Genomic DNA, 14,028 nt, shown 5'->3' on the forward strand with positions numbered 1-14,028 from the left:
ACACGTAAACGTTCACAGATAGACTGATAAACACACAGAGACTTTAAAGCTCCCAGATGGGCAGCAGCATTGTAGTAGTGAGCCATTTTATGCTTCATTGAAGAGATGGGCTGGGGAGGTGGTGAAATTCTGTCTCTCTCAGTGTCTCAAGGCACTTGCCCTCTTCCTCAAAAGAAAGAACCGCGAAGCTTGGCAGCAGAATACCTTAAAGTGTAAGATAATTACTGTCAGTCCCCCTCCTGCTGTGATCGTTCGATGAGCCCAACAACATACATTTAAATCCTCAATTTCTCTTGAAAGAGACATGCAGCTGTGAAGAATTTGATTAAAATTACAGTTCTTTAGCTTCGACTTCACCTATTAAGAAAATATCTGGCATTGGACTTTTTGAAAATAAGTAGGCCAGTGGTAATTACAGCCAGTCTTCCCGCTGCGCAGGATGAATAGAGTCTCCTGGGTGGTATTTGCTGCTACCTGTCGATGTGGGCTGTTGACATGGAAGTGAGTGATAACCTTGCCAGCTTTTATTTTCGTGCACTTACAAAGATACATTAGCCGCAAGTGTAGCGATTTGCATTTTCACATCGCTTGATTATAAAAGAGTCTTTTGTGTTTACCTGAGATGGCCCTTTCTTCTGTGCCCGCTAAGTGCCTGCTTCTGTACAATTCAGGCTTTGAAAGGAGCGTTTTATCCAAATTGCAGGGTTCTTTGTAAATGTAGCAGTTGCACACTTTAATTCTTTTTTTTAAATATATAAGAGCTCTAACAATAGTAAGAAAGACTGTGGTAATTAAAACTATCAGAATTTACTTTGGAGGCATCTTTGTGAGTCATCCCCTGCGCATTACATTCCCCGGTATATTTTATCTGGGGGTTTTGAACGAGCTAATCATGGTTTGACGATTCTTCGATGCTTCGGGATCGCCAATGACCCGAACAAACTCCCCCAAGCCCACTGAAGACTGCATCAGGGCATGGCTCAGGGTTATTCTTCTTTCCGATAATGTACCTTAATATCAATACGTTTTCAAATTTATTGAATGCAGTGTTGTTTAATCCTTTTTTTTCCTCAAAGCTTCTCAGCATGTGATTATCAAATTGCAGACAATTTTGCCAAATTTCAGGCTAGCATTGTGTTGTGAACTTAAGACTGTCAGGAAATGGGCTGAGATTGTCAAACATTAATTTCTCTCAGCGTCCTGCTTGCATTTGTATGAGAGATTATGTGTGTGAGAGAGAGAGAGAAAGAAAGAGAGAGAGAGAGGACACTTTTATTATCGGGAAGAAAGTGTGCTTTTTAAACTCTCGGTTATTATTGCGACTGATCTCTCTGTCGGATGGATCAGCCATGTTAGAAGACCGTGAGTCCATCATCAAGGACTTCCACCATCCAGACCATGCTCTCTTCTCACTACTGCCATCAGGAAGGAGGTACAGGAGTCTCAAATCCCACACCACCAGGTTCAGGAACAGTTATTACCCCTCACCTATCAGGCTCCTAAACCAGAGTGGATAACTTCACTCACCTCAACACTGAACTTATTCCAGCCAATGGATTCACTTTCAAGTACTCTACAACCAGTGCTCTGGATAGTTATTGCTTATTTATTTATTTGTTTGTCTGCTTATTAATTTATCTATTTATTATTATCTTTTTTTGTATTTGCGTAGCTTGTTGCCTTTTGCACATTTGTTGTTTGTCCGTATTTGCGTTTTTTCTTTTTTTTGTATTTTATTGTACTTACTGTGAATGCCCACAAGAAAATGAATCTCAGGGTTTGTATACAATGACCTATATGTACTTAGATAATAAATTTGTTTTAAACTTTGAACTTCTGCTTCAGAATGTCGTAAGCTGAACCTGACTCTTTGCCTGGAGGTCTGAAGGAGAGCTCTTTTCTACCTTTCAGTTGAAATGCTCAACGGAGGTCCAAGTGGAAAGATTAAAAAAAGATGTTTAACTCTTCATAGCAATGTCAAAAACACAACCCACCATTTGGATTAAACCCCAAAATGAAATGGGAAAGAAAAAATCTCAGTGAAAGAGATGTACAAAATTATCAGGGGTATAGATAAGGTAAATGCAAGCAGGCTTTTTCCACTAAGGTTGGGTGGGACTACAACCAGAGGTCATAGGTAAGGGGAAAGGTGAACATGAGGATGGTGAGGGTGTGGAACGCGTTTCCAGTGGGAGTGGTGGATGCGGGTTTGATTTCAATATTTAAGATAAATTTGGATAGGTACATGGATGAGAAGGGTAAGGAGGGCTATGGTCCAGAAGCAGGTCAATGGGACTAGGCAGATTAATAGTTTGGCACAGATTAGATGGGCTGAAGGGTTGCTTCTGTGACTCTATAATGACATTGAGTCAAGCGATATGAAATAAAAAAAATCCATGCTACACTTGCTCTTCCATCTATTGTTCAGTATTTTTTTTATTACAGAAGCATCCTGTGTCTTGCGACTGTCAATTTTGACTGTGGATATTCCCCTGGCAAAACGTTTAGCTTTAGAATGGAGATTGAAGGCTGAAGTAAGATTGTCAGCGGAGAGGCATGATCATTTTTCCGGAAACTTCATAAAGCTGGAGGATAGGAGGATAGGCGCCTGCGTTAAACAGCAGTGGCTCTTCTTTGCTGTATTTACACAGATAATTCAGTCCCTGAACTGTAATGGACAATTTTGTCTGAACTTTGTAGTGTGTTTGATAGAAGCCTTAGAAGTCCTGGAGTGAGACAGCAGTTTACTACTATCAATAATGGTCAAGGCAAACCAGTTAGCTAAACTGACTCACTGAAGAAATTGCTTTGCTCTTTCAAGATAGGTGTGCTTCACAGTTCTACATGCACGTTTTATAACACTTTTGCATTTTTTGTTGTTTTTTTGTAGGGAACGGTGACATTAATTGCAGAATAGTGTATAAAAAAGAATAACTAAAAGGTTATTTTTAAAATTGAATTTCATTCAACTCTTAACTCTGCTTATGAGTTTACATTAAACTTCATCGAGAGTGGGGAATGAAAGAAGAGGGAAGCGGGAGGGGGAAAATTATCAAAAGTTAGAGAAATTGATGTTCATGCCATCAGGCCGGAAGCAACCCAGATGGAATAAAATAATAATAATGATAATTATAACTTCCTACAGGATTTACTTCAAGGCTTAAGAAAATCTGCCAAACAGAGCTCAATAATAAAAAATATTACAAACGCAATAAACAGTTTTACTATACCTATATTAACATATTCTTTTGGCATAATTCCTTGGTCCAAATCAAACTGGAAAACTTACAAAGAAAAATAAGAAGAATGACAAATTTTAGAAAACACTACGTACACTCAAACACACTGAGATTAACACTACCTAGTTCAGAAGGAGGAAGAGGAATAAAAGACATAAAAAATTTACAAAACAGTCATATAAAACTTCTAAGAATATATTTTCATCAACAAAAACAGGATTCAACAGTCCATGTAAGAATATGCAACTCTGATAAGAATTACACATTATTAAATTTATGTGAATGCACAATCCAAAAAAATGAAGGAATTACCACAAAAGAAGAAAGTTAACCAATGGAAGAGCATGACCCTCTGCGAAAGACATCCCCATGATCTGAACAGATTAGATGTCGACAAGGAAGTTTTGAATGCCTGGCTCAGAGTTGGAGATCTCTTCCCAGAAACAGAGGGGTTCCTTGTGGCAGTACATGCCCAGGTGGTTAACACACAAAAAAAAAATCAAAAATATATAATAAAAGACCAACAAGTTCAAGATGATAATTGCAGAATATCCCTTGAGAAATCAGAAACAATCCAACATATTACAGGATCCTGCTGCAGTTTAACACAATCACAGAATCAATCAAGTGACAAATATCATTCACCAAAATCTTGCTTTAAAGTACAAGCTCATAAAAGACAACATACCTTGCTATAAATATGAGCCTGATCCTGTTTTAGAGTCAGAGTCCTACAAATTATATTTTGATCGATCCATCATTACAGATAGGATAATCCATAATAAAGGTCTGAATACTGTATAGTAGTTCAGGATGAACAAGCAAGAACAACCTACTTAATAGGTATAGCCAGTCCAAATACACATAGCATACAGAAATCAATAAATGAAAACCAATAGAAATATGCTGAATTTAAAGTGGAAATTTAAAGACTATGGAACTTCAACAGGGTATACATCGTGCCAATAGTATGTGCAATATTTATGTAAATGTTCAGAAAGCCACGATACTAAACTCCACTAGAATAGTCCAAAAGTTCCTGGCAATTAAGAAATAATTATGCCTGTACCTCTGGTTTTACCAGCTTGAGTTTAGAAAAAAATAATAATAATAACTTATTTATAGAGCACTTTCCATACAGACTGTAGTTCAAAGTGCTTTACAATGGGACAAAATGAAAACATGTAAATAAAAGACAAAATTCCATTAGTTAAAATCAAGGTTAAATAAATAGACTTTGAGCTGGTGTATAAAAATGTCAACCGAGTCTGTATCCTTTATAGTTTTAGGTTTTGAATTCCATAGTTTAGGAGCATAGTTCAAAAAAGCTGACCTGCCAGTGATTTTTTGAGGAAGATTGTTTAAATTTAATAGATTTGATAAATCGGCCATGATTGAAGGGAAGAGCAGACTTGATGGACTGAATGGCCTAACCTGCCCCTATGTCTTGTGCTCTTGTTGTTACAATCTTATGATCTCTAGCACCAAAACACACAAGGGCTTTAGGTGCAAGGAAATGGAATATTTTGACCAATGTGTCAGGATCTCAGTTTTGCCAGGAAGAATAACATTAAATCCCACCTGTTACTTGGGAGCCAAGGAAACCCATTCAGTTCCAGAATGGCAAACCATTCTTTGGAAGTTTCATTTGCTCTGGCCACTGACAGAATGAGAATCAGGTTTATCATCATTGATGTATATCATGAATGTGGTAGTTGTACAATTCAGGACATAAATAATTACTAGAAGTCACAATAAGAAATTAAATAAACATTGGAAAGGGAGAATAGTGAGTTAGTGTTCATAGGTTCATGACCGTTCAGAAATCAGATAGTAGATAGGAAAAAACTGTTCCTAAATTGTTACCATCTGTCACCACACTCCTGTACCTCCTTATTGATGGTAGTAATGACAAGAAGACATGTTTTTGAGGGCCTTTCATGATGGATGCTGCCTTCTTGAGGTATTGCCAAGATGTCTTCAATGGTGGAGGCGTAGTTCCCATGATGCCACTGGTTGAGTCTACAAACAGCTTCACTGTTTCAACAAGTGTTAATTCATGTACAATGGAGTCATACAGTCATACAGCACAGAAGCAGGCCACACAGCCCACAATGTCTGCACCAGCTTTCAAGTACCCATTTGATGCTAATGTTTATGGGAATTATGTGAATTAATAAATCCATCCAATAACATTACAGTGCCATAAACTGTGGGTAAGGGAGAGCTCTAGCAAGCAACATAAATGATTCTGCTGCTATGAAGATATTCTGCTGCCGTCAGGAAGGAATTTGTACGTTTATCCCATGACCACATGTGTTTCCTCCGGGTGTTCCGATTTCCTCCCACAGTCCAAAGATGTTGATAGGTTAATTGGTCATTGTCAATTGTTATGTGATTAGGCTAGGTTTAAATCGAGCGTTACGGTCTGGCGTGGATCCAAGGGCCGGTAGGGGTTATTCCATGCTATATCTCAAAAAATAAACAAATCTGAAAGTGCTTAGCAGTGTGTTGCAGTCAAACTTATCGCTCATCAAAAGCCATTACCTCCCCCCAAGGGAAGCAGGGATTGGACTGTAAGGGGTACAGTGCAGCCACATAACTGATGATGTCATGGCACTGGGAGAGTATAAATCTAGTGTATGGTACACACGTAGTCTTTCTTTTGCTCTCTGGGTCACTGTGGACCAATCGTGGATGGTGTCATGGAAACAGTGGAAGCGTGCTGCACTGACAGAAGGCCCGAGTGCCCACATTAGTTTAAATATTTGCCTCCGTGTGTAACTTGAATGGATTGCTGATTGTTTGGTGTCTGTCTTGTTCTGCCACTTTGAGTGCTCAATTTAGATAAGTATTTGTAACTGAGTGGAACTTGAAGAGTTTATTGAATGCTTAGTGTCTGTCTTGTCCTGTAAATAAAGAGCTACGGTAGATTACTTACCTACTGAGTGTCAGCTGTCGCCTCTCGCCGAATCCGTGAATTTGACTTCACACAACACGATGTGGGATTCATAAGACCATAAGACCTTAAGATATAGGAGGAGAATTAGGCTATTTGGCCTGTCGAGACTGCTCCACCGTTCAAACGTGACTCATCCTTTTTTCTCCCCCTCAGCCTTACTTCCCTGCCTTCTCCCCTTAACCTTTGATGCCATGTCCAATCAAGAACCTATCAAGCTCTGCCTTAAATATACCCAATGACCTGGTCTCCACAGCAGTCAGTGGTAACAAGTTCCACAAATTCACTAACCTCTGGCAAAAGTAATTTCTCCACATCTCTGTTTTTAGTGGATGCCCCTTAATCTTGAGGCTGTGCCCTCTTGTCCTAGACTTCTGCACCATGGGAAACATCCTTTCCACATTTACTCTCTCTAGGCATTTCAACATTTGAAAGGTTTCAATGAGATCCCCACACATACTTCTAAATTCTAGTGAGTACAGACCCAGAGCTATTAAACGTTCCTCGTATGATAACACTTTCATTCCCAGAATCATCCTTGTGAACCTCCTCTGAACCTCTCCAATACCAGCACATCTTTTCTGGGATGAGGAGTCCAAAACTGTTCACAATACTCAAGGTGAGGTCTCACCAGTGCCTTATAAAGCCTCAGCCTCACAGCCCTGCTCTTATATTCTAGACTAGACCTCTTGAAATGAATGCTAAAATTGCATTTGCCTTCCTTACTACTGACTCTACCTACAAGTTAACCTTTAGGGCGTTCTACACAAGGACTCCCAAGTCCCTTTGCATTTCAGGCTTTTGGATTTTCTCCCCATTTAGAAAAAAAATCTGCACATTTATTTCTACTAACAAAGTGCATGATCATGCATTTTCCAACGTAGTATTTCATTTGCCACTCTCTTGCCCATTTTCCTAATCTGTCTAAGTCTTCCTGCAGCCTACCTGTTTCCTCAACACTATCTACCCCTCCACCAATCTTCATATCTTCTGCAAAATTGGCAACAAATGCATTTATTCCATTACCTAAATCATTGATATACAGCATGAAAAGAAGTGGTCCCAACTCTGACCACTGCGGAATATCAGAAGTCACTAGTCCCTTAGGGAAACCATGCTGACTTTGTCCTATTTTGTCCCCTGTCTCCAATTACACCATAACTTCATCCTTAACAATTGGCTTCAACATCTTCCCAACCACTGAAGTCAGGCTAACTAATCTATAATTTCCTTTTTGCTGCCTTCGTCCTTACTTAAAGAGTGGAGAGACATTTGCAATTTTCCAGTCCTCTGGCACCATACCAGATTCCAATGATTTTTGAACTAATGCATCCCCAATCTCTACTGCTACCTCTTTCAGAACCTTAGGGTGCAGTTCATCTGGTTCCGATGACTCTTGTCCCTTTAGTCTCTCAGCTTTTTAAGCACCTTCTCCCTTGTAATAGTAATTGCACTCAGATCTCTTCCTTCAGACCCTTCAATATCTGGCACATTGCTAGTGTCTTCCACAGTGAAGACTGATGCAAGTACCCATATAGTTCATCATTTAGAATCATAGTGACTTGTGAGCTGTGGGTGAGGAACAGTCATTGCTGATAGCTGTTAGAGAGTATGCTGTAGTTAGGGTATATAGAAAACTACTGAATTAACTTCAGCAACCAATCTTTAGACCTGAACATGGACGGTAATGCTCTTAAATTTAAAATGCAATTCTGGATGATAGGTTCCTAGGGTTATGAACTTCAGTTAATTGAAAATCAAGAAAATGTAGATTAACATTCATTTTGGGTCTTGAGTATAGCTGTGAAGAAGGTGGTATGAAATTTGTATGTAATTCAAAAGAAACATTGTAGATACATTGTGAATACAGAAATGTCCTTTGATCTTTAGTATATAAAATGCTGGGTCAAGCAGACCTCTTCCTTTGGAGAGTGTCTCATTTTTGCTGAATAAATGACAACTTCATATCTACCAGCTATGTCTCCCTGGTGACTTCGTTCACATTACAACAACAGCTGCACCCACGAGTAGTTGAGGATCAGGTGCCGGAGGTGCCCCAAGGAAAATGAAGAAAGAGAGATGGAAGACAAGGATGAAATAAAAAAGAACGGGAAAGGTAAGCAGCTCCTTCTGGCTGAGCCATTTATAACTATCCAAATGTACTGGCATTAGCATAACCCCAACACTCTATTCACCAAATGTCCCCTGTTATCTTCCCATCACCATCTCATCAAATTAGTACCCAGGAGTCACAGGGTTCTCCACCTATGGCCAAGCACCATTTTAGCACTGTATTGGAACCCTCTTGGTTTTAAGTTCAAAGTTCAAAGTAAATTTATCATTACAGTATGTATATGTCATGATAATAATAAATTTACTTCGAACTTTGAACTTCAAACCAAGAAGGTTCTAATAAAATAATATATTAGCTTGGTCGTAGCCGAGTACGTATATGTCACCATCTGGGTGGCAGGGTGGAGATACGTCTTTAACAAAGGAGGGTTAAGGCACTTCTTCCCTCCACTAGCCTGCAGATCATCCTTGGGCAAGGTGTAGCACCTGCTTAGCCCCCTGATCAAGGTCATGTGAAGCCATGGGTGTAGGTGGTGGATGGTCATATGAGCAGCTGGTTCAGATCACCAGACCTGATGCCAGGCAGACTATCTATGATGAGAATTGATAATATCTGGAGTCACCTGTCTTTTAAAGACACTGCCTAGAAGAAGGCAATAGCAAACCACTAATGTAAAATAAAATTGCCAAGAACAACCATGGTCTTGGGCCACGATTGCCCATGTCATACAACACGGCAGATAATGATGATGATATCACCATGTACTACCTTGAGATTCATCTTCTTGCCATTTTTTACAGGAAAATAAAGAAATAAAGTAGAATTTATGAAAAACCATACTTAAAGACTGACAAACAACCAAGGAATAATAGTCCTTCCCCTCCGCCATCAGATTTCTGAATGGACAAGGAACGCATACACAATATCTCACTAATTTTTGTCCTCTCTTTGCAATACTTACTTAATTGAATATTTTATATATAATTCTTATTGTAACTTAGTTTTATTATTATATATTGCATTGTACTGCTACTGCAAAACAACAAATTTCACAGCCAGTCGTATAAAACCTTATTCTGATTCTGGTCAATATTAACCATAAGATCATAAGACATAGGAGAGATTTTAGGCAATTCGGCCTATTGATTCTGCTCTACTATTCTATTATGGCTGATTTACTTTCCGTCTCAACCTCATTCTCCTGCCTTCTCCCCATAACCTAATCATGAACTCATGAAGTTCCACGTCAAATATACCCAATGACTTGGCCTCCATAGCTGTCTGTGGCAATGAATTCCCCAGATTCACCACCCTCTGGATGAAGAAATTCTTCCTTATCTCTGTTCAAAAGGGGGACTTTTAGAAGTACTATTGGGTTGGATAATGGAATTTTACCAATTTCTACCATTTGGAAATGTCAGCTCTTTTTTTTTCTCAAGCACTGAGGAGGTAGGGAAGAAAAAAAATCTCCTAGAAAAAAATCTATAAATATTACAGTGCTGTGAGAAACTCACATTATTGTTTATTAATTCCCAGGGCTGTGCATTAAATATCATTGACGTTCTCACTTAGACTCCAAATGACAGCCAGCAAATTGCCACCTATTAAGAATAAGTGTTCAACTAGTACACTGAGAAAAAAAAAATCTGTCGATTTAATATTTTGTGTTTCCCTGGGGGATGGGGAGAAAGATGGTGAAGAATCCGTAGTTATGTGTTAATGCAGTGAACATTGTGAGAAGGTAAAGGTCGATGAAAGAAGCTTAGGCAAACAAGGAGGGATAATAACAGGGAATAGGAGCAGGAGATGCCACATAGTCCCTTGAGCCTGGTCCGACAGTCAGTAAAATCAGAACTGGCATGATCTTTAGTTTCAACTCCATCTTCCTCTTTAGTTTCCATAACCCTTGTTCCTCAGATCCAAAAAAAAATCTATGTTTCAGCCCTGAATATATTTAATGACTGAGGTACCACTGTTCTCCGAGGCAGAAAAGTCCAAAGATTCACTCTGAAAGGTGAATTGTTTAAGGGGAATATGAGGGCGAGTTCTTCATTCAGATTGTGGTGAGAGTGTGGAACGAGCTGCCAGCAGAAGTGGTGGATATGGGGGCAATTTCAAAATTTAAGAGAAACTTGGATAGGTACATGGATGGGAGGATATAGAGGGCTTTAGTCCAGGTGCAGGTGAATGGGACTCGGCAGATTGATAGTTCAGCATGGACTAATTGGGCCGAAGGGCCTATTTCTGTTCCAAGACTCTAAACGTTAGTCTGTCTCATTCTAAACAGGCAACTCCTTACCCTGAAACTAATCTCCCCTAGTTCTAGTTACCCCAGTGAGAAGATTCATCCTCAATGTATCAAGCCTATCAGACATACAATCCTCATTTCGATGTTGAGAATATAGTCCCATTCACAGGTTTACACAATGCATGCTCAATCAATTTCCTCATCTTGTCTGCATCATGTCCCTGGAAATGGAGTCACAGGTAGACAGGGTGGTGAAGAAGGCTTTCGGTACCCTGGCCTTCATCAGTCAGGTACTGAGTGTAGGTGCTAAGATATCATATTGTTTGGTAAGGCTGAACCTGGAGTATTCTGTACAGTTTTGGTTCCCTGGTTATAAGAAATATGCTATTAAGCTGGAAAGAATGCCGTGTAGATTTATGAGAATACTGCCAGGATTCAAAGGGTTCAGTTATAGGGAGAGTTCTGGCAGGCTAGGACTCTATTCCTTGGAGTGTGGAAAAGTAAGGGCTGATCTTATGGAGGTGCATAAAATTAAACCTCCAGGAGGACTACAACCTTGTTGTAGGGTTGTGAGTTTGTGTGCCTCAGTGACCCAGAGAGCTATGTTGGCCGAAGTCAGGACTTTATGCTTTGGTTCTTGGTAGTTTCACAGACACCAAACAGGTCAAAGGGTAGAGGCCCAACTAAGATGGTCCACCGGTCCTCCAGGTTCTGGAATTCAGCTCAGGGCCAACAACCCCAACTGGCTAAAAAACAATTGTTACAGAAACAGCCATGAAGAATCTTTCTATATAGACAGAGAGGAAACACCTTCATGCCCTACACTCCAGTGGTGTAACAGGCAGTAAGTAACTAAGTATAAAATTATAAAGGGCATAATTAGCATGAATGCACACAGCCTCTTTTCCCTGAAAAAGAGGAACAAAAAATTAGTCGTCATAGGCATAAGTTGAGAGGGGAAGGATTTAAAAGGCCCCTGAGAACCAATTTCTTCAACTGGTGTATTTAAGGAACAAACTACCAGAGGAAGTGGTTAAACTGGTACAATAACAGTATTTAAAATACATTTAGACAGGTAAATGGAAAGGAAGGTTTGGAGGGATATGGGGCCAACACTGGAAAATGGGACCAGTTTAGAATGGGAATAGTTCACATGGACCGAATATCATAAGGGGAAAGGTCAGTTTCTAAGCTGTATAAATCAATCATTTCCTTTCTTTAATGCTGCATCCACCGGCAGTGAAAGTCAGCATTCACACTGTCTTTCTAATTATTATTAGAATACAGAACATGGAGCAGTACAGCAGAGGGCTAAGTCCTTCAACCCATGATACCCACAATGTGCTGTGCTGAGTGTGATGTCCAATTAAACGAACTTCACGTGGACCATATCCCTCCATTTCCTACATGTTTATGTGCTAATCTAAATGCATCTTATCTTCCACTACTACCCCTGGTAATGTGCTCCAGGCATTTCAACTTTTCATTTAAGAAATAGCTCCTTTAAACTCGCCCCCACTCTCACCCTAAAGCTATGTTTTCTTCAATTCAAAATTTCTATGCTGGGGATTTTTGTTCTGGCTCTCTACCTGGCTAAGTCTCTCAAAAGTTTAGGGAAAGCAATCTGAACTTCCTTTGGAACTCAGACCCTCTAATTGAGACAGAATCCTGGTAAACCTCTTCTGCACCCTCTCCAAAGCCTCCACATCCTTCCTATAAAGGAGTGAACAGAACTGCAGTCAATATACCTAGTGCGGTCTAACCAATGTTCTCTGTGCAACTTAAAAAAGTGATTTTATGACCTTTATATTTTATGGCAACAGTGATGAAGACAAGTGAAGAGGAAAGTGATAGTGGTGTCCTTGTCCTACCACTGAACTTGTAGGATCTTGTTGAGACAATGTGGGTGGTATCTCCCCTGTGCTTTAAGATCTCTGCTGCAGATAGTTCATGTAGTGTAAAGGAAGGCAAGAATCACAATACTCCCTGAAAGCAATATGCAGGTAAGAGGCTAGAGGCCTTCATCAAATTAGAAAGGGGCAGCCAGAGATATTTTCCCCAGGGCAGAAATGGATAATAGGAGGGGTCATAGTTTTAAGGTGATTGGAGGAAAGTATAGGGGAGATGTCAGAGGTATATTCTTTACACAGGGAGTGGTGGGTGCATGGAACACGCTGCCAGGGGCCGTGGTCAATGCAGGTACATTAGGGACATTTAAGAAACTCTTAGATAACACATGGATGAAGGAAAAATGAAGGATGATGGGGGAGAGAAGTGTTAGATTGATCTTAGAGTACATTAAAAGACTGGCACAACATCATGGGCCGAATGCTCCGTACTGTGCTGTACTGTTCTATGTTCATTGCACTTCTAGATGGAGCACTGTAGCAGGAAAGCAGCATCCATCATCACCCAAGCCACTCTTTATTCTTGCTGCTTCCATAAGGAAGAAGGAACAGGAGCTTCAGGATCCACACCACCAGGCTCAAATAACTGATTAGCCCTCAACCATCAGGCTATTGGAACAGAGGGATAACTTCAGTCAAATTCACTTGCCCCATCACTGAACTGTTCCCACAACCTATGGATTCACTTTCAAGGACTCTTCGTCTCATGTTTTTAATATTTATTTCTTATTTCTTCTTCTTATTATTATTATTAATTTTGTATTTGCACAGTTTGTTGTCTTTTTTCACAGTGGTTGTTGTCCATCTTGTTGGTTGCAGTCTTTCATTGATTCCATTGTTTCCTTGTATGTACCATGCATGCCCGCTATAAAATGAATCTCAGGCTTGTATGTGGAGACATATATGTAACTTTGAAAATAAAGTTGCTTTGAACTTTGAACGCATCCGTCTTTCCTTCAGAATGCCAAAGGACGTGTTGCTGTGCTGAAGGTAATTAGCCAGTGAGTCCTCCTAGTCCACTCTGTGGGTGAAAAGTTCTTTTTGACATCCTTTCTGTCAAACAAAAAAGAGCAGTTTATTCACACAGAGAATGGCTAATCCAAGATATATTATAATGAGACATCTTGTAGTCTTCCTGGACAATGATTGCTCCACAATGTCAGCTCCAGAATTTCCACCTTACAGTGCATAATCTCTGCTGCTTCTCTATCATTTGAATTATTTTATTTCTCTACTGGCGTATTTGACATTCAAATGAATGTTATCACAGACCATTTCCCGTTCTCACTACACTTCACACAGAACTATTCCAGGGATTGTTGAACTCCTGCCCTACACCTTATCCTCACGCACTGACTACAAGGACTGTGGCTGGTATGGACATGCGTAGCATGAGTCAGGAATGCTTCGTGGTGTGAATTAAAAACAGAAAATACTGGAAACACTCAGCAGGTCAGGCAGCATCTGTGGAGGGAGAAACAAAGTTCAGGTCAAATAGCCTTCCTCTGATCTCTGGGCTCCTTAAAATTTCTCCAGTCTTATTCAGAGGCTCTATGGCACAGAAACATGAGCACGTTTTGACCTTCATATCACCTGTCAAT

General features: G+C 39.9%; 1 long non-coding RNA gene across 2 annotated transcripts; it reads left to right on the forward strand.

Annotated features, from left to right (window-relative positions):
• Positions 1-325: 325 nt before the first annotated feature.
• Positions 326-13,257, forward strand: LOC134351309 (uncharacterized). Of its 2 annotated transcripts, none has more exons than XR_010019137.1 (3): positions 326-501; positions 8,174-8,314; positions 12,895-13,257. It is a non-coding gene; the product is annotated as an uncharacterized LOC134351309 (long non-coding RNA). The 2 variants fall into 2 exon arrangements; XR_010019129.1 differs by having other exon boundaries at positions 8,214-8,314.
• Positions 13,258-14,028: the final 771 nt, after the last annotated feature.

The sequence above is a fragment of the Mobula hypostoma genome, chromosome 1, assembly GCF_963921235.1.
Source record: "Mobula hypostoma chromosome 1, sMobHyp1.1, whole genome shotgun sequence".
Lineage (NCBI taxonomy): Eukaryota > Metazoa > Chordata > Chondrichthyes > Myliobatiformes > Myliobatidae > Mobula > Mobula hypostoma.